The sequence below is a fragment of the Triticum dicoccoides genome, chromosome 2B, assembly GCF_002162155.2.
Source record: "Triticum dicoccoides isolate Atlit2015 ecotype Zavitan chromosome 2B, WEW_v2.0, whole genome shotgun sequence".
Taxonomy (NCBI): Eukaryota; Viridiplantae; Streptophyta; class Magnoliopsida; order Poales; family Poaceae; genus Triticum; species Triticum dicoccoides.
In genome coordinates this window covers 514,247,170-514,268,360 of record NC_041383.1, presented here as the reverse complement: position 1 = coordinate 514,268,360, position 21,191 = coordinate 514,247,170, and positions in this window count along the sequence as shown.

Genomic DNA, 21,191 nt, shown 5'->3' with positions numbered 1-21,191 from the left:
TTAAAGCTGAAGAAGTTAAAAATTTACCTCTTGTCGAAGAAATTCATGGCCTCAATATACCACCTAAAGAAATACAAGGTCTTGATAACCCGGCACAAGTAGTAAAGATAAACTCTCTTTATAGATATGATAAAGTTGAAATCCTGCCTACTAAGTTTGCTAGCCAATGCTTAGATGAATTTGATAATTTTATGGACAAACAAGCAAATTTCAATGATAATGTTAGTAGAAAATTGAAAAATAATGCTTATATGATTGGACGCTTGAGTGATTATATGTCTAGAGTTAAGGGTGAACTTAGACTCACTAGTAAACATGTTTCTATGGTCACTACTCAAGCCGAACAAGTACTTAAGGCTCAGAATGAATTGCTTGATGAATTAAATAATAAACATGATTTTGCTGTTAGAGTGGCTACTAGAACTGGTAAAATGACTCAGGAACCTTTGTATCCTGAAGGCCACCCTAAGAGGATTGAACAAGATTCTCAGAAAAATAACCTAGATACTCCTAGTCCTTCTAAAAAGAAGAAAAATAAAAATGATAGGACTTTGCATGCTTCTAGTGAACCTATTGTAGAAACACCTGAAAATCCTAATGATACTTCTGCCTCTGATGCTGAAACACAATCTGGAGATGAACATGAACCTAATGATAATGCTAATAATGATGTTCATGTAGATGCTCAACCTAGCAATAACAACGATATAGAAATTGAACCTGCTGTTGATCTTGATAACCCACAATCAAGAAATCAACGTCATGATAAGAGAGACTTTGTTGCTAGGAAACATGGTAGGGAAAGAGAACCATGGGAAACCCATGCCTTTTCCTCCCAAACCATCCAAGAAAAAGGATGATGATGACTTTGAGCGCTTTGCTGAAATGATTAGACCTATTTTCTTACGCATGCGCTTAACCGATATGCTTAAAACAAACCCTTATGCTAAATACATGAAAGATATCATTACAAATAAAAGGAAAATACCTAAAGCTGAAATCTCCACCATGCTTGCCAACTATACCTTTAAGGGTGGAATACCAAAGAAACTTGGTGATCCCGGAGTACCCACTATACCATGCTCCATTAAAAGAAATTATGTTAAAACTGTCTTGTGTGATTTTAGGAGCCGTTGTTAGTGTTATGCCTCGTTCCTTGTACCGTAGAGTTGAATTAAGTAAGTTGACACCTACTGAGATATCCTTGCAAATGGCTGATAAATCAACTGCTATACTTGTCAGCATTTGCAAGGACGTGCCTGTTGTTGTTGCAAATGTTACTATCTTAACAGACTTTGTCATTCTTGATATTCCTGAGGACGACAGTATGTCGATTATCCTTGGTAGACCCTTTTTAAATAATGCAGGTGCTATTATTGATTGCAACAAAGGAAATGTCACCTTTCATATTAATGGTAATGAGCATACGGTACACTTTCCGAGGAAAAACCTCAAGTTCACGGCATAAATTCTATTGGGAAAATTCCATCAATTATATTTGGAGGTTTTGAATTTCCTCTTCCTACTACAAAGAAAAAGTATGATATTCTTATTATTGGGGATGTTCATATCCCTGTTGAGGTAACCTAGTGACACTTTGAAATTTCTCCGATTTCATGTGATTCGGAATGAGTTTGTTAACAAAACTTGATCAACCTTGTTAGTGGATTCCTTTTGATGAGCATGAGATGGATGAAGTTAGAAGGCACAACCTTCTGTACCCTCTCTTTACTTTCTGTTACTTAGAATAAATAAAGTAGAAATAGTATTTTTTGGCTGTTTTCTGAATTATCTATGCAATAAAAAGATATCCCGAAAATAAAAGTTCTCCAAATGCCATGCCAATTTAATATGATTTTTTCTGGAATATTTGAGAATATTTGGCACTGAGAACACAACAGGATGAGCAAGCACCTGGCCACGAGGGTCCAGGGCACGCCCCTACCTCGTGGGCCCATGGTGGCTCCCCTCCACATATTCCTACACCCACACACTTCATCTTCCTCCCAAAAAAATCACTACCTAGCTCAAGCATGAGTGCCAGCTTGTTTTGCTGCCATTTTCGGTCTCCTTGCTCAAAGCTCCATTCACAAAACTGCTTTGGGGGATTGTTCTTTGGTATGTGACTCCTCCAATGATCCAATTAGTTTTTGTTCTAGTGTTTTATTGATTGCAAATTCTTGCTTCTTAGGTGGCCCTGTTCTTGAGCTTGCATGTTAAATTCATGAGGTCCCAAGTAATTCTAATGCATGATATAGGCTCTAGGCACTTGTGGGAGTAGTTGCTATCAATTTCATTAAGTTTGTTTCAATTTTATTTTGAGTCACTAAAAATTTCAGATATTTTCAGAGAATGCTAAAGAGATTCTTCTTGAGGGGCTCTTCTAGCCAAGGTTCTAAGGATAAACAAGCTAAGGAGAATGAAAAGCCCAGGTATAATCTCCCTCGTGTGCCGGAAGTACGGCCGTGTGAATGGCCTTGTGATGATTTCTTGAGACTAGCCGGGATATATGATGATTTCTATTATTTGGTTGATAATGCGGGCTTCACCGACTTCCTCCATAACCAACTTGAATAGTATCTCTTACTTACCAATACTTTCGTGCAAAATTTATATTTTTATCCTAAGAAGTCACCTCCTTTTGTAGAATTTAAATTATATGATGTTGATAGGGAGATGTCACTGCATGAATTTTGCACAATTTGCAAGATACCCTTTGGGGGCAGCTTAGAGGAACGACATCATAGAGATGTGGAAGGATTTATTGACACTATCACTGTAGGGGAAATGAGGAAAGTTTCCAATGCATGAATAACTAGCATATATTCTCCTATTTTACGTTACTTTGCAATATTTGCTAGTCGATGCTTGATTGGTCGCGGAAACTGTGGAAACCTTAGTATTCCTGATATTATCATTTTGTTCCATGCCTTATTTTGTGATAACACTTTTAATATGGGCGCTATTATTGCTAGACGATTAAGCATGAACCGTACTAAGGGCCCCATTTTTGAAGGTATTTATGCCGCACGCCTCGCTGAACACTTCGAGATAACTATTAGGCACTATGACGAAGAAGAAAAACTGTTGCCCCCTACCTTTCTAGATTATAAGAGCATGGTCGCACATCAGTTTATTGTTGCAAATGATGAGAATATGCTTAAGTATAATTTGAGATATCACAAGAAACAAAGTGAAACTATTATCCTGCCTACACCCTCTTTGTTTGATTTATCTACAAGCACATTTCTCGTCTTACCGGAGGCCGCTCGTGCTTACCAAGGCCAGACATCACCCCCAGAGCCTGAGCCAGAACCATAACTTGACCCTTATCGACCATCCTTCTATCAGTAGAATTCGGAGGAGTCTGCCAGCTAGTGGTACCCAGATGATGCATCCCAGTACACTGGAGGGAGTAGCTCTGACCCATGGCCATAGACCAACTTAGGCCAAAAGCCTAAGCTTGGGGGAGTACGTATTCCTCACCGACTTTACATTCATGTTCACAGACTCATTCTAGTGTCGGTGCTCATACTCTTTCATTGTACTATCCATGCTAGTTTAATTTATTTTCCTGCTTGCTCCTTGTGTGTTTGATAAACCTTAAGAAAACCCAAAAAAATTAGTTAGTTTAACTTCTATGCCTGTAGTAGTAATAATTAAAAGAAAAACTCAAAAAGATTTCTCGTTCTTCTTTGCTTGTTGGGAGCTTTCCCGTGTAAATAGTTTTATTTTATTTTATTTTTCCTTTGGGGGAAAATGTCTAAGTGGCTCTCATATGCAGGATTGATTTACTTTAACCAAGAGCCCATATTACTTTGTCTTCTCTCTTGAAATGAATGCTTGCATGTTCCAGCTTAGTCCAATGCACGTGCACTATTATTATTATCCACATTGTTCGGTCATGCAAGTGAAAGGCAATGATGATTATATATGATGAAATGATTGGGATAAGAGGAGCTGGTATGAACTCGACCTCTCTTGTTTTTGTAAATATGATTAGCTAATCGTTCCTGATTCAGCCTATCATGAATAAACATGTTTGCAATGACAATTAGAGATTATAGTTGCTTATGACATGCTTAATTAGATATGAGTTATAATGGTTAACCTTGCGTGCCAACATGCTATTAAAATGGTTGTGATGTGGTATAATAGGGTGGTATCCTCCTTTGAATGAATTGAGTGACTCGACTTGGCACATGTTCACGCATGTAGTTGAAAAAGAATCAACATAGCCTTCACGATATTTATGTTCATGGTGGATTATATCCTACTCATGCTTGCACTCAGTGTCTATTAATTTTAATGCATGTTCATGACTGTTGTCGCTCTCTCAGTTGGTTGCTCCCCAGTCTTTTGCTAGCCTTTACTTGTACTAAGCGGGAATACTACTTGTGCATCCAATTCCATAAACCCCAAAGTTATTCCATATGAGTCCACCATACCTTCCTATATGCGGTATCTACCTGCCGTTCCAAGTAAATTTGTATGTTCCAAACTCCAAACCTTCAAATGAAATTCTGTTTTGTATGCTCGAACAGCTCATGTATCAACTAGGGTTGTCTATTTCTTCCATGCTAGGCGGGTTATTCTCAAGAGGAGTGGACTCCGCCCTCATTCACGAGAAAATGGCTGGACACCGGGATGCCCAGCCCCATGCTCAAATCAAATCAAAATAATTAAACAAAACTCCCCCATGATTGTTGTTAGTTGGAGGCACCCGTTGTTTCGGGCAAGCCATGGATTGATGCTTGTTGGTGGAGGGGGAGTATAAAACTTTACCATTCTGTTTGGGAACCGCCTATAATGTGTGTAGCATGGAAGATATCGAGATCTCATAGTTGTTATGTTGACAGTGAAAGTATACCGCTCAGAATGCTATTATCTCTGTTTTAAAAATCGAGCTCTGGCACCTCTACAAATTCCTACTTCCCTCTGCGAAGGGCCTATTTATTTACTTTTATGTTGAGTCATCACCCTCTTATTAAAAAGCACCCGGGTGTTCAGGAATTCATCAGCAAGGTACTCAAGGAGATCTAAGAGGCAAGGGTTCTGTAGGGCGATCGCCGCCCACTGCCGGGCGCGGCTCCTTGCCCTAAAGAGGGAAGGAGTTCCGTGTCTGCATCGATATCCTGGTGCTCAATAGGTCCGTGTCTCAGTAGCTCTTCTGGCCGTCCCGTGTCGGCCGGTGTGAGGGTCCCCCTCACAGCTACGTTCACATGCCCTTCGGCCTGCCTAGCGGGGGTGTCGCGTTTCAGCACCGCATGCGGGACGCCCTAGCGGCTCAAGAGGCTAGGCACCAGGTGAAGGAGTCCTGGATAAGGGGGTATCCGGACAGCCGGACTATATACTTTGGCTGGACTGTTGGACTATGAAGATACAAGATTGAAGACTTCGTCCCATGTCCGGATGGGACTCTCCTTGGCGTGGAAGGCAAGCTTGGCGATTCATATGTAGATCTCATTCTCTGTAACTGACTCCGTGTAACCCCAGCCCTCTCCAGTGTCTATATAAACCGGAGGTTTAGTCCATAGGACACAACAACAATCATACCATAGGCTAGCATCTAGGGTTTCGCCTTCTGATCTCGTGGTAGATCAACTCTTGTAATACTCATATCATCAAGATCAATCAAGCAGGAAGTAGGGTATTACCTCCATCGAGAGGGCCCGAACCTGGGTAAACAGCGTGTCCCAGTCTCCTGTTACCATTAGCCTTAGACGCACAGTTCGGGACCCCCTACTCGAGATCCGCCGGTTTTGACAACGACATTGGTTCTTTCATTGAGAGTTCCTCTGTGTCATCGCTGTAAGGCTTGATGGCTTCTCCAAACTTCAGCAACACTGTCCAGGGGGAGACTTTTCTCCCCGGATAGATCTTCGTGTTCGGCGGCTTCGCACTACAGGCTAACTCGCTTGGCCATCTAGAGCAAATCGACAGCTACGCCCCTAGCCATCAGGTTAGGTTTGGGAACTTAAACTACATTACTGACGTCCACGAAGACTTGATCTTCGACGGATTCGAGCCCACGCCAGGAGCACCGAACGATCACCATGCGCCTGACTTAGATCTGCCGTCGGACAGTATTCGGGATATCGCCCCTGCCATGGCTCCGGACTTCGATCCAGAGAAGATCGCGCCATCCAAGGACGGGTGGATGGACCCCGCCACGGAGGCCGCACACCTATCGGCGTTGGAGCCAAACATAGACTCCGCTTCTAAGGAAATCTGTGTCTCCGGACCCCCGGACTTGTTTTTTGTCGTAGGTCCCGAACTGCGCGCATCCATGCCCATCGAATCTGATTGGGCTCCAGTCAAGGAATTCACCGTCGCTGATATCTTCCAGCACTCCCCCTTTGGCGATGTGCTAAATTTTCATTAGGGTCTCTCTCTCTGTCAGGAGATTCCTGGCCGAACTATATCCGGCCTAAGTGGCGCACGGATGATAAAGAAAATGGCCTTCCATCCACCACCCACTTCATAGCCACTGTCGATGACCTAACAGACATCGGCGGTATGGACGTCGACGCAGGGGACGATCCGGAACCACCGCCCACGTGGCGCTAGACATGCTCTGACGCGGGGTTATGGTCACCAAAACGATCATACTGATTGAATACCAGTCCGAAATCAATATCGGGCGCAACAACAGCCGACAGTATGCCGTGACATAGCCAGATACAGAGGGGCTGTGCACCCCCTGTGCTTCACCGATGAGGTGCTGGATCATGAATTTCCACAAGGATTCAAACCCGTGAATATAGAGGCATACGACGGAACGATAGACCCTGGGGTCTGGATTGAAGATTTTAGCCTTCACATATACATGGCTCATGGGGATGACCTCCATGCCATCAAATACCTTCCCCTCAAGTTGAAAGGACCAGCTCAGCACTGGCTGAAGAGCCTCCCTGAAAACTCAATTGGAAGTTGGGAGGAACTTGAGGATGCTTTCAGGGCCAACTTTCAAGGAACTTATGTCTGACCTCCGGATGTAGACAATTTAAGTCACATAATACAGCAGCCCGGAGAGTCGGCCTGCAAGCTTTGGAACAGATTCACCACTAAGAAGAATCAAATTGTCGACTGTCCGGATGCCGAAGCCTTAGCGGCTTTCAAACACAGTATCCGAGATGAGTGGCTTGTGAGACACCTCGGCCAAGAAAAGCCAAGGACGATGGCAGCCTTGACAAGACTTATGACCCGATTTTGTGCGGGCGAAGACAGCTGGTTGGCCCGTAGAAGCACCAGTGACCCAGGCACATCCGAAATTCGAGATGGCAACGGAAAGCCACGGCGCACTAAGCACAACCGTCGGAATGACGATAGTCCGGACAATACGGCGGTTAACACCGGATTCAGGGGCTCTCGAACCGGTCAAGGAAAGAAGCCATTCAAAGGTAGTAAAGAGGGACTGTCCGGCTTGAATAAAGTCCTGGACAGATTGTGTCAAATCCATGGCACTTCCGAAAAACCTACAAATCATACCCACAGAGAATGTTGGGTCTTCAAGCAGGCCGGCAAATTAAATGTCGAACAAAAGGGAAGGGACACACCAAGCAAAGACGAGGATGAGCCTCGCCAGCCGAACACGGGGGGCCAGAAAAAATTCCCACCCGAAGTGAAAACTGTAAACATGGTACGTGCAACTCACGCAGAGTTCGTCGCCCCCAAATTCAATCCCTGGGCGGCCTGCCCGATCACTTTTGATCACAGGGACTACCCGGCCAGTATCTGGCACGGAGGATCGGCTGCCTTGGTGCTCGACCCAATAATTGATGGATACCATCTCACTCGAGTCCTAATGGACGACGACAGTAGTCTTAATCTGATATATCAAGACACCATCTGCAAGATGGGGATAGACCCATCTAGAATAAGCAAAAATAGCGCCACCTTCACTGGAGTGATACCAGGCGTTGAGGCCCATTGCTGGGGCTCCCTCGTATTAGAAGTGACACTCGGTTCTCCCGACAACTTCAGAAGCGAGGAACTACTCTTCAACATCGCTGCCTTCAGCAGCGGTTATCATGCATTACTCGGAAGAATGGCCTTCGCTTGCTTTAATGCAATACCGAACTACGCCTGCCTTAAATTTAAGATGCCCGGTCCACGTGGTGTCATAAGGTTAGTGGAAACACATAGCAGTATGCGGCAGCTCCTGCTGCCGGACTCTAGGCGGCCTCTCCCACTAGAATGCATGATCGGTCGTTCAGACCACGGACACGGCTAGACGAGTCCGGTGCACCACCATCAACAACAGCCCGGATAAACCCTGGCTGGGTGCTATAAATATATCCCCATAAATGGTACTAGGGGCTGTGAACACATAATAAAGCCCACAATTCGGCTTGCCTTACCAATAGGCCAATATCTCATATTTCTAATACCAATCGAGAATAACCAAATTCCCGCATGCTTACTCCTCTATATGAGTTTTCGTTTTTACAGACACTACTCGTGCGACACCCTTCCAGGATACGGCACAACGAAGACAAAGGCGCAGACGTACAGCAGGGCCCCGACCAAAGGTTTCTCTTTAGATTAAGCCCCTGTGTAAACCTTCTTTACTGTCTTTTGTTGCTTGACAGCCCATGGGCATTTCATACACCCATAAGGGACACTGGCCTTATAGGCTTTTCGCCACGACAGATCAATGCACGTACCTGGAATTACATGGTCAAGGGCGTTATTTAGCCCAGTATATGTTATGAAGTCCGAATACCTTCGGGAGTGTTCGGCGTCGCTAGTTTGTCCTTATATGCATCAGCTCCGAATCATGTCTTTGGTCAAATGTTGGGTTAGCCCGGCTCCTGGGTTTGCTGCCTTACGTTCTGTTCTATCGGCTAAGGCAGCCAAAGGAGAACTACTGCGATTGTGCCCTGGTTATTCCGGATGAGCACCTCAGTAGAGAAAGCCAAAACTGACTATCATGATACAGCGAGAGACTGGTCAACCACTCGAGGACTCATCGGAATCTATAGGATTCCTCCGCATTAACGAAGGACCGGTTTCCCGGTCAAGTACGCGCACTGTATCCGGATGCATGCGGAAGTACAAGGGGCTACATAGTAGCCCCACCATTCAACTCCTATGGCTAAGTGAAAGCGTTACAGCTATATAGTTCGGTTGCCTGGTTCAACGCGCGATCACCTCCTTAATGGACCAAGACGTTGGATCAAGTGTGTTTACGCATATTTTTTCGAACACCCCCGCATTATATGCGTGGGGGCTAAAGACAATGACTGCTAACTTTCACGTTATATGCATACATAAACAGCCACACAAGAGACATTATAATACTTTCAGGCAAAAGTATAAAAAAACGCCTCTATAATTAAACACATAATTGTTCACAATTAATAGACTCGTCACTCGAACATGATATTTTTAGAGCAATGAGCCTCTATTCTACGGGCACCTTCTATGAGCTACTCAAAATAGTGCTCAGCTAGGTCTTGGCTTCTTGCTGGACCCCGGGTTGCAATGCTCGTGGCCTCCATATCTTCCCAATATGTCTTCACACGGGCAAGAGCCATCCGCGCACCCTCTATGCACATCGACCTCTTCTTGGCATCTATTCACGCTCTGGCGCCAAATAGTTGCTGCACTAAGCCAAAGTAACTGTCCGGCTTCGGTCCCTTTGGCCATTAGATAGTCTATTACAGACCTCATTGCAAGACCGGACAACCTATGGAGCTCGGCTAAAGCGGCCATCTTCTCACTCAATGGCAATGAGCGCGCTAGAGTGCTAAATTGCGACCAGAATAGCCTTTCTATTTCATTATCTTTTTGATCCTTGAATAACTTGGTCGCATCAGCCGAACTCTTTGCCAAGTCCACATACTCATCTGCAGCGCTCCATAGCTTATCCAACGGAGCATACTTTGGATCTAAAAACTTCATCTGCAACAAATAAGGATTTCCAGCTGCGATTTCTCTGGCTTGTCGAAGTTCCTCCCACGCGTCTCTAATTTCAGAGCGCGTCTCCTTAGCCGAATCTAGCGCCTTCTTCAGCTCAGCCGCCTTTGCTTGATTCTCCTTTTCGAGAAGCTCATATCGGCCGGCGGTGTCCCTCAGCTCCACAACCATCTCGGCTATCTTTTCTTCGCTTCGGAGATGAGTAGCCCATTCAGCTTTCAAGTCTTTGGCTGCCTTTAGGGCAGCCGCATTGCTGACCCGGACTTGTTCCTTGGCTAGGGCAAGTTCCGCCCTCAGGGCCTCAATGGCAGCAGCTTCGCCTGCAGCCACATCACATCATATTAATATTACAACCTTCTTACAATTTCCTAAAGAAAATATGGATATAAGAGCGCATACTCTGCGACTCCTCGAATCGCTTGTTTACAAGCATGATGTTGGCATCCACCACGTCAATCTGTCGCCTCAATTCGGCGCATTCAGTGGTCTGGTTTACCACCAGACCCTTAGCAACCTACACATCAATACAAGTGCGATGATTACCTGGGAGTGTGATCCTCCGTTTGTCGCCATGGGCTGGCAACCACATTCTCAGGGGCTACTATCTATATAGAGCACATCTATCGTGTGTGGCGCAACCAAAAACTGCGTATTTCGTTGCATACCTCAAAGACTTTGAGCAAGCTCCTAAAAGCTTCATTTAACCCGCTTGTGGCAGAGGAAATTTTCTCCAACACCGTACCCATTAGTGTACGGTGATCCTCCGAGAGAGTAGGTGACTCTAGGAGGCCCATCAGTATGTTCGGCCGGACGCCGGACTCTCCCGGACCCTTTTCATTGTCCTCCACAAGAGCCGAACGTGCTGGGCTCAGGGCGGCTGAAGTGTTAGCTTCTGGCCTCAGAGGATCCGGACTCCTCCGTGACGACCCCTCAGGGTCGCCCGCCCCATGGGGCGGAGAGGTCGGTGGGGTTTCACTCTCCATCATCTCCAGAAGAAGATCCCCCGAGGACGAACCCTGTTGAGATGAACTGCTAGCCGGACTGAAAAAATAGGTCCTGGTTATTACTATCAGAGGAAAAAGCAATAAGCTTCTTGTTTATTAAACTTACAGCTCGGTGGAGGGCTGGCCCGTCAGCGGGCACGGTGCGGTAAGGACGCTCTTCGGGGCAGGGCCCTTTGGTGAAGTTTCCTTCCCTTGTTTAGGTGCCTCCATTTCCAATTCTTCGGAGGCGGCCCTCTTCTTCCCGCGGGGGGAGGAAACCTTAGATTCACCTCCCTGATTCTCCTCCTCCGTGGAGACATTAATTCCCCCAGTTCGGATGCACAATGTATGAGGCTCACTCTTGGCTTCTCCACTCTTCCCTTCATCTTTCTCCGATGGCACTTGACTTAGCGCCCGTTTAAGCATCCTGGCTATTGCGGGACCGGGCGAGCCTTCGGGAAGCGGGGCCAGACACCAGATAATTTCCGCCTTACTGAGCAAATCCTGGTTGCGGACAGTTTTTCAGAACAATGTTGTGACAAATATAAACAAAGTGTTCTGTCACAGGGTTACTTACTTGAGTATCTGGGCGGTTGTAGCTCAGGCCCGCATCCTCTGTGGTGTCCGAACACTTTATTCGTGGTCCTAAGAACAACTTAGACATTCCTTCAGGCGTCATGCCGAAGAAGTGCTGAATGGTTCACGGACCTTCTGGATTGAACTACCACATCCGGAGAGGTCGACGTTTACACGGCGGGGCCTGCCGAACTAGCATTACCTGGATTATTTTGACGAGACTAATGTCCCTCTCGAGAAGCTCCCGAATGCGGCTCTGAAACATTGGTACATCATTTGCAGGCCCCCAGTCCAGTCCCACGTTGGCCCACGACTCCAGTTGATGCGGAGGGCCCGAGCGGAAGGCGGGGGCGGCCGCCCACCTTGAGCCTCGGGGAGCTGTGACATAGAACCACCTCCGTTGCCATAGATCGGATACCTCCGGGAAGGAGCCTTCGGGCCATGGGGCATCAGCGTTCCTGCTTATTGCGGCGCCCCCGCACTCTATGTGTCGCCCCTCGATCACCCTCGGCTTCACATTGAAAGTCTTGAGCCATAAGCCAAAGTGTGGGGTGACATGGAGGAAGGCTTCGCACACGACGATAAACGACGAGATGGGCTCCTAGAAATGCAATCGGCTTCACATGGAGGAAGTTGACAATGCAACTTTGGTAAACCCTAGAAATTAAATTTTCCTTTCCATCAAACTCACAAAAGATATGGCTCTCTCCACCCCACCCACCACCATCTCCACCACCGCCGGTGTTCTACCTCTCCTACGGTGATCATGATCTCTGTGATTGAACCATGGATGGGCTCCTACATTGGGACTTTAACCCCGGCCTCAAGGTTGAGGACCAGGTTCGTAGGCGCTTCAGATCCACAGTGCACTTCTCCCCCACCCCTACCTCCAAGGAATTCTTCTTGGTGGTCACCTTCTCCTCAGCCTCTTTCCCCCTCTCTTGTGCTTCGGTTGGGTTGGCGTTGCAATGTTGTATTGGTGGCCTTGCTTCTGGTTTTAATGTTACTCACATTGGTGCCAAAAAAATTCGCTTCTCGGTGGCCTCCAACAAAGTGGGACATTTTATCTATGCCCTAAGGGACAGGATTTGGCCAGACTTTGTCTGCCATTTTGGGTTGTATAAACAGCCTTGGAGTGCCCCATATGATGGGTCTGATCGTTGGAGTTCGTTCCAGGAAATAATGAATTATGGTCTCGGGCTCCTAAAGCCATTCGGTCTAATCTTGGTTTTCTTGAGAAAAGTGCTGCTAAGGATTTTTCTTCTTCCACGGAATTGGCGAAATTTGGTCTATCTAAACACGTTCCTTCGAACTTGTTGAGTTCCTTTGAGGATGCCGCCGGACATACCGTGGATGATCGCAACTCCCCTTGCTCCGACGAACTTCCGACTCATGCAACGGTGCAGTTTGGTAGTTTGGAATTTCCTCTTTCTATGATGGATAATAATTCCCTTTCCAAAACCTTTGTTGGCAAGGATCGTACAGAGATTAAATGGAGGAACATTCCTTTTGCTGTTTTGGAGAGTATCTTGGATTTGCGGCAGGCTAATTATGAGGAACCAATCATCCAACAAATCTTGGATTTGATTGACTTGCCATCTTCGGAAGCCATCCATAATATCTTGGGCGCTGTTCTCGGTGCTGGGCACAGGATCATCGGGTGACTAATTGTGTTGCCAAACTATGTGAATCTTGCCGTAATTTTGAGAGGACCTGTTTTTGCATGCAATCACCTCTTGCTCAGCCCGTATTGTCTTGCACCATATGTAATAATCTGGCCCACCATCGGGAATCTTGCCCTGGACTTCTATACTGTACACGTTGCTTGTTCCTGGGCCATGGCCCAGCTGACTGCTCGGATCAAATGTGTCACCGTTTATTTTGGCGCAAGAAGAAGCTGGAGAGAGAGCGTATCCCCACCACGAATCCCCGGCGCAGGACACGTAAGCAGAATCCACCCCTCCCAAAAATCAAACAGATTTGGCGTCCAAAAAAGATACCAGGAAATGGGGCCCTTTCCCAAATCGCTATTGGCTTGACGACTCCGCTTCCGGCCCCTCGCCACTTCCCTATTCTGCCACCCAAGCCAACCAATGAGAAGTAAGGAAACTCTTTTCCCTGCTCGTCATCTCCGGCGACTCTTGCAGCGCCTTCCACCGCCATGGCCAACTTCCCGGCTCGCCCTTTCCAGTTCGTGCCGATGGGAGCCCCGATCGAGCGGGGGCCGGACCATCATCTTGCGCGCAATATGATCGTGGTGGATGACCCGCCACTCAGCCATGAAAGGTACGCCCTGGTCACTGCCACCCCGCCGGTCCCTGATCATAGGAAGCAGCTGGTTCTTGATGAGGTAGTGCGCATCATGATCGAGGATTTTCACGTAGAGGTGCCAGATGCTTTTGTGTATCCCATTGGAGTTGGCATGGTTGCTTTTGTGGATGTAGCGCTCAGAGATCAGTTCATTCAGGAAAGCCCGCACCAATTAGATCCTCTAGATGAGGCCATGACCTTCTCCTTTCTGCCCCATGATGAAGGGGAAAATTTGTGTTAGTGCCCTTTTCAGTATGTTGCTTGGGTTATGTTTCTAGCTTTTCCCATGGACTATCAGACGGATCATTATATCAACAAGGCCGTTTCTTGTTTTGGCAAGTTAGATCTTTGGCATAGGCCGGGTCAGAATAAGGAGAGGGTCCCCGTCAGAGTCATTATCAGCAACATTGCACAAGTTCCATGCAGTCTGGTAATCAAACGCATTGGCTCCTTGCCGGGCATGGGCAGGTCTTTGTCCGTTCCAGTGTATGTCTTCAATGGAAGGAATGTTCTCCCTGAACTGGTTGGCAATGAGGACGAGGCTCCTCCCATGAATGCTTCTCCACATCCTTATGAGCTGCCCTATCTGACAGCGGCACAACAGTGGCTGCTCGATCATCAGCAACTGATGCAGCAGCAAATAGATGCGGCCTGGGAACAGCAAGCTCCTCTCCAACAGCAACAGAATGACAGGTGGGGTGTTTGGCCAGTTGCACCCCCACCATACAGAGGATTCAACTTTCGCACTTTGTTTCAATATACTGGACCCTCGCTCATGGATGGAGTGGAACAGGAAAGTAACATATCAGATGATCCGCAAAGTGAATGGTCTGTTTATTCTGAAGTCGAGGAAGCTGCAGATGCTCTGATCCATGGTAGGGATGTACATGGTGCGCATTTTGTTCGAGTTGTGGGCTCATCTCACATGATGAGGGTGGGAGTTGAGGAAGATCTCTCTTCCCTCCAATTCCTCTGGATGATCTCTCTGGGCCGGTACACTCGCTGCATTGAGGGACCCGCCTCCTCTACTTCCGCTCTAAATCATGGGTGCCTGCCTATAAACCCTGTTGCCTTCTATATGGCTGTTGCTCTGGCAAGCACCAGAGGCGGATGTGCTGTGAGCGTTGGCAGTCCACTGGGGGCTAGCTTTGACCTGCCTGTCTGCATCCCGCTGAAGATCTGGGATATATATGCCCCACAGCTCGCATCTACTGGGAGAGATGTGGTGTCTGAAAATTCTGTGGAAGCGCTTACAATTTCAGAGCCTGCCGTTCGTGTTGCTGAGACTAATCAGTATATTCGGAGGATGATCGCGGCGGAGAAGGCCCCTATTGATACTGCTACGCTGCGCCGTAGCTCTCGCTCCACTAAATATGACGGCTTCAGAATTCCACAGCCCACTTACATGAAGAAGGGGCAATCCAGGGTCAAGCAGCGGGGCGCACCCTCTGTTACCTGTTCCTCCACGGCAACGGCTCCTTGCGACAAACTGCTAACCAGTGCCACTCATGCGACAGGTGATCAGGTACCCCCCCGATTCCTATCCCGCAACTACAGTTTGTTGGCACCACACTCTGTGGGATCCCACCTGATGATCTGAGTTCTCAGAAACTCCTTGAGGGAGATCAAGGGGAGGCTGATCTATCTCTGCACTAGGAGGATGTCGCAGAATAAGGATTGGAACGTCCTTTGCTGGAACGTTCGCGGAATCAACTCCGAAAAGAAGCAGTTGGCGATCCGTAATGCTATAGATATTAGTGGGTGTTCAGTTGTCTGCTTGCAAGAAACTAAGCGCGACTCTTTTGATGCTTCTTTTGTTAAGAAGTTCTGTCTAAAAAAATTTGATATGTTTGAATTTGTACCCTCTGTTGGGAATTTAGGTCGCCTTATTACTATCTGGATGAGTTCGGTCTTTACTGGTGTTCCTATTTTCTCTGAAACATTTGCGCTAGGCGTTAGGCTCACCTCAATGCAATCTAGCGACTCGTGGACGCTGTTAACATCTAGGGTCCGTGCGCAGATCCTAATCGGACGATCTTCACCACCTGGTTGTTTGACATTGATATCCCCAACTGTGAAGATTGGCTCATCGTAGGCGACTTTAATTTTATCCGGGCGCCTGACAACCGTAACAGAGGAGGGGGGACGTCAATGATAAGCTACTCTTTAATGAATTTATCAGAAGGCAGTCGTTAGTTGAGTTGCCGATCAAGGGGCGCTCCTTCACCTGGAGTAATATGCAAACTGATCCGTTGCTAGAACAACTTGACTGGCATTTTACTTCTGTCAATTGGGCCGCGAAGTATCCTAACACTGTCGTTATGCCCCTGGGTAAACCCACGTCCGATCATGTGCCATGCTATGTTAGCATACAATCCAAAATACCCAAGTCCAAACTCTTCCGCTTTGAAGACTTTTGGATCAAATTGCCGGGCTTTTTTGATGTTGTCAAACGCTCATGGGGCAAATGTTGCTATGCCCCAAATGCAGCCGCTATGCTCTGCAAGAAACTCAAAAAACTTTGGTACGACCTCAAGCAGTGGATCAAGCAAAACTCCAGGCTCTCGATGCTCATCGACAATTGTAACAAAGCCCTCCTGGAGGTTGATGGCGTAGAGGAGAAACGGCGTCTGTCCACTCCTGAGTCCAACTTCAGAGTTATCCTGCGACAGCATCTTCTCCACTTATTGGATTGTAAGAGAGCATACTGGATGAAAAGATGCACAGTCAGAAATTTCAAATTTGGAGATGGTAACACGAAATTCTTTCACAGGGCGGCCATTGAGCGGTACAGTAGAAACAGCATTGCTTCGCTCAAGCTGCCGGATGACTCGTTTATACACGATCATGTTGGCAAAGAGGCTGTGCTTTTCCAGGCGTTCAAGGAACGGCTTGGGTGCTCCCGCCAGACCCACATGAAATTTGACCTGGCTCGGATCATCAAAAAGGTGGAAGGCCTCCATGTTCTATCTGCCCCCTTCACCCATAAGGAGATTGATGAGGTGATCAAAGAGATGCCGGCCGATCGTGCTCCAGGCCCGGACGGTTTCAGTGGTAGTTTCATCAAATCATGCTGGCACATCATCAAAGGAGATTTCTATCGGCTGTGCTCGGGATTTCATGCAGGTACTCTAGATCTTGAGAGCCTGAATACAGGTTTTATAACTCTCATCCCTAAAATTCAGACGCCAGAAACTGCTAACGACTATCGACCGATCACCCTGCTGAACTGCTGCCTTAAGATCCTGACCAAGCTCCTTGCTAACCGTCTGCAACGAGTTGTCCTCAAAATTATACATAGAAATCAGTATGGATTTCTAAAAGGACGCTCAATTCAAGATTGTGTGGCATGGGCGTATGAATTCATCCATCAGTGTCAAGCCTCTGGGCATGAGATTGCAATCTTAAAACTGGACTTCGCTAAAGCGTTCGACACGATTGAACATACTCCGATGATGGAAATTATGAAGCACATGGGTTTTGACGATCGGTGGTTGGGATGGATCAAATGCTTATTTGCGACGGCAAAGTCCTCTGTTCTACTCAACGATACACCGGGCAGACAGTTCTTTTGCTTGCGTGGGGTACGCCAAGGAGACCTGCTGTCCCCGCTTATCTTTGTGCTCGCTGCGGACCTGCTGCAAGCTGACATTAACGACTCCTCTAGAGCGGGCAATCTCCAGCTGCCAATCCCTACTAAGCATGAGAACTTTCCTGTGATCCAGTACGCCGACGACACAATCCTTGTGTTGCCCGCTGAGGAAGACCAAGCTACAACCATCAAGACCATCCTGCAGGATTATGCGTCTTCGGTGGGGCTGCACATCAACTTTCAGAAGTCCACTCTCACTACAGTCAACGCATCCACGGACGCCACCGAGCGTTTAGCGCGAGTCTTTGGCTGCGCCGTTGGTTCCATGCCATTTTCATACCTCGGGTTGCCCATGGGGACGGCCAGGCCGACTGTCGCAGACCTCATGCCGCTGGTGTCGTCGGTTGAGTGCAAACTCTCCACGGCGGCCTCTCTGCTTGACCTTGGCTCAAAGCTCACGCTAGTGAACTCGGTGGTGACCTCCCTGACAATCTATGCGATGTGCTCCATCAGGATTCCCCCGAAAATACTTGAGCATTTGGATAAACTGAGGCGCTACTGTCTTTGGGCAAAAAACACGGATGATGGTCTGAAATCTGTGTCTTTGGCGGCCTGGGAGCTAGTTTGCAGGCCCAAGAACAAGGGAGGGCTCGGGGTGCTCGAGCTGAAAATCCAAAATCAGGGTCTCCTACTTAAACAGCTGCATAAATTCTATAACCATGCCGACATTCCATGGGTTGATCTTGTGTGGAGCACGTACTATGAAGGCATGGTCCCGCATGCTTCTGGATCGTGTGGGTCGTTCTGGTGGAAGGACGTCATGAATTTGGCGCCAACATATAGAGCGATCACTTCGGTTGAGGTGGGGGACGGGAGCTCAACTTTGTTCTGGAAAGATTCCTGGCACGGTAACACTCTGGCTGACAGTCACCCTCGCCTGTTCTCCTTCGCCAGACATGAGGATATATCTGTCAAATTGCTCTTGACATCGCCCACGCTTGGCCACAACTTCCATCTCCCGCTGTCGATCCAAGGTAGAGAAGAGTTGGGCGATCTTCAAGCTTCCCTGGCCAATATGGAGCTCGCGGAGGTGCATGATGCCTGAACCCCGATCTGGGGATTGGAGGAGTTCGTTACCAGCAAATTCTATCTTCATTGCTTTCGGGATATGGAAGCGGATGATGCATTTAAATGGATCTGGAAATCAAAATGCACCAACAAATGGAAGGTTTTTGTGTGGCTCCTCCTTGCGGATAGATTGAACACCTGTGGTTTGCTCAAGAGGAAGCAAATGAAGTTGAGAGATGACAACTATGCCTGCCTGCTGTGTGATCGTCCACCCGAAGAAACGGTTGAGCACCTGTTCTTCCGCTGCGATTTCAGTAGCACATGCTGGGGGAAGCTGGGGATAACGTGGCCTCTGCATGGCAACCGGGTGCAACTCTTGCATGCAGCTAAAAACACGTGGTGCGGGCCAATGTTCATGGAAGTATTCATCATAGCCTCTTGGAGCATTTGGAAGGAACGCAACAACAAACTATTCAGGAACATGGCGCCGACCGTCGAGGGGTGGGCCCAGAGATTCAAAATGGACTTTGGTATGATGAGACACAGAATCAAACAGGCCCTGGTGCCTTTTGTTGATCAGGTCGTTGACCTGTTTTAGCAGCGTAACCTTGTACCTTTGTAGTACAGGCATATCTTAACCCCCTTCTGCCCCCATGTAATTTATACCCCATGTAATCTTGTGTCTTGAATAGTAATACAAAAGTCAGTGGGGGGCTGCCCCCACTGTCCCAAGCTTTCAAAAAAATGATGAGATGTGAAGAATGGAGTCCGGAGCTAGATCGTGAAAATATAGCCCATAATAGAACATGAGCCCTCTCACGAAGGGATCAAGAGTCAAGCCCAAGCCCTGGAGGAAGTGGGAGACAAATACGACGCTCTCGTTGGGCTCGGGAGTAGGGATAAACTGTTCGGGGGCGGGAAGCCTGTGCTTAACATCGGCAGTCAATGCCCGGCCTCCCTGAGCTTCGCAATATCCTCCTCTGTGACAGAGGAAGCCATCCACTGGCCTTGATGGTCGGATCCGGACATGATCGAAGATCCGAGGTGCTTAAGCTTGAGCTTTGGGTGTTGGAACTCGAGGTGCGAGAAGGTGAAAGCGTGGCAATAGAGGGATAGGCCTCGACCCCTCTGTAAAGGGGGAAGAATATCAAGCTTCCCCGGCGTAACCGTTCGGGACATGCCTAAAAACACGGAGTCATGCCAATAGGCATGGTTGGATTACCCATACCCGTATTGATGAGGATCCCACGATAAGAGGGACACGATCTCTGCTTCGACAAGACGTGCCAAGGGAACCACCTCGTAATGTGTGCGGTAGCTAGTTATAAAAAATGGTTCGAATAAAAGCCGGACCGTGGTGTGATGTCACATTTCAAAGAGTTGTCAGCAGATTAGATTCGTGGATTATTATTCTCTTTACGGTGGTATATGGGATTTATCTTGCAGAACCGGACACGGTCCTCGTGTTCGGAATTTATCTTGGAGTATTCGGAGATGGAACCCGCCTCGCAATGCCGAAGACAATCTACGCGCCGGACTTGTCGGCGTTCTGGGAATGGGGGTACCCAGACTTGCCTGCCTGCGGCCTGTGGCATGGCTCAAGGAGTGGCCCAGTACGGCCCATCTTCGTTAACACAAGCTCAAGACCCTCGCGAGGGTCCAAGCCTCGCGGGGCGGACGACAGGAAGCTTCCTCGGGTGCAGCCTCATCAGGCTGGCTCGCGAGGAGGCAGAGAGATCAGGGCGGGGTACCTCACGAGGTGCCTGTGACGCAAGCCATGATGACCGAAGCCAGGCGGGCGCCAGGCGGGTGCCGGCCTGCATAGAGTCCTTGTTTCCTCTTTGGTGCAAATGGGGCAAGCGCAGGCAAGGGTATCAAGCAAAGGCAACCATTTCGGTGCAACAAGACCAAGACCAGCAGAATGGCAGGATGGAGGTATTCGTGGAGCCCAGGAAGGCGTCATCGTTAGAGCGTTTGGCAGGCGAGGACCAACTTTAGTCAGGATAAGTGTACTAGATGTTCCCATTCAAAATGGCCAATTGTTGGCACCCTTCCCGCTCAATATTTGGGAAGAGGACCAGGGCCTCGCTCTATAAATAGGACTAGCCACCATAGCAGAAAGGGGAGGGATCCTGATCTGAAGGTCGACCGATCGAACCCTAGCCAGAACCACCAACACAAGAACTCCTCCCCTCGTGAGGGAGTTCTTCCTTTGTATTGTTCATCATCAGCCCTGAGGCAATGCACACAACACAAACTAGAGTAGGGTATTACACCACAATGGTGGCCCGAACTAGTATAAACCTTGCGTCCCTTGTGTTGTTCTTCGTGTAGTCTAGATCCTTTGCGAGGCGACCAGACGCGAGTTGGTAGGGGGAGTGATCTCTGTGCGCACCCCAGAGTTCGAACCTTAAGGGTCTGATGGAACCCGAAATCCGACATTTGGCGCGCCAGGTAGGGGTGCACCAGAGCTTTCCCTTCCGTCGACCCACTCTCTATCAGCACCGCGCTTCGCCCTCATGACGGGTAATGCGCCGCCCGCTCCGGCTGCCGACGCCAGCACTGGGGCCAGGGGGATGCGAGCCTTGGCCCCCGCCTTGTGGCAGGTGCAGTGGCCGCACATGTTCAAGCCAGAGATGCCACCGCGCTACAACGGCATGGCGGATCTGCTGGCTTTCTTCCTGGCGTACGAGGAGGCCGTCCTCAAGGCCGGAGGCGACGACAGGGTCATGGCTAAC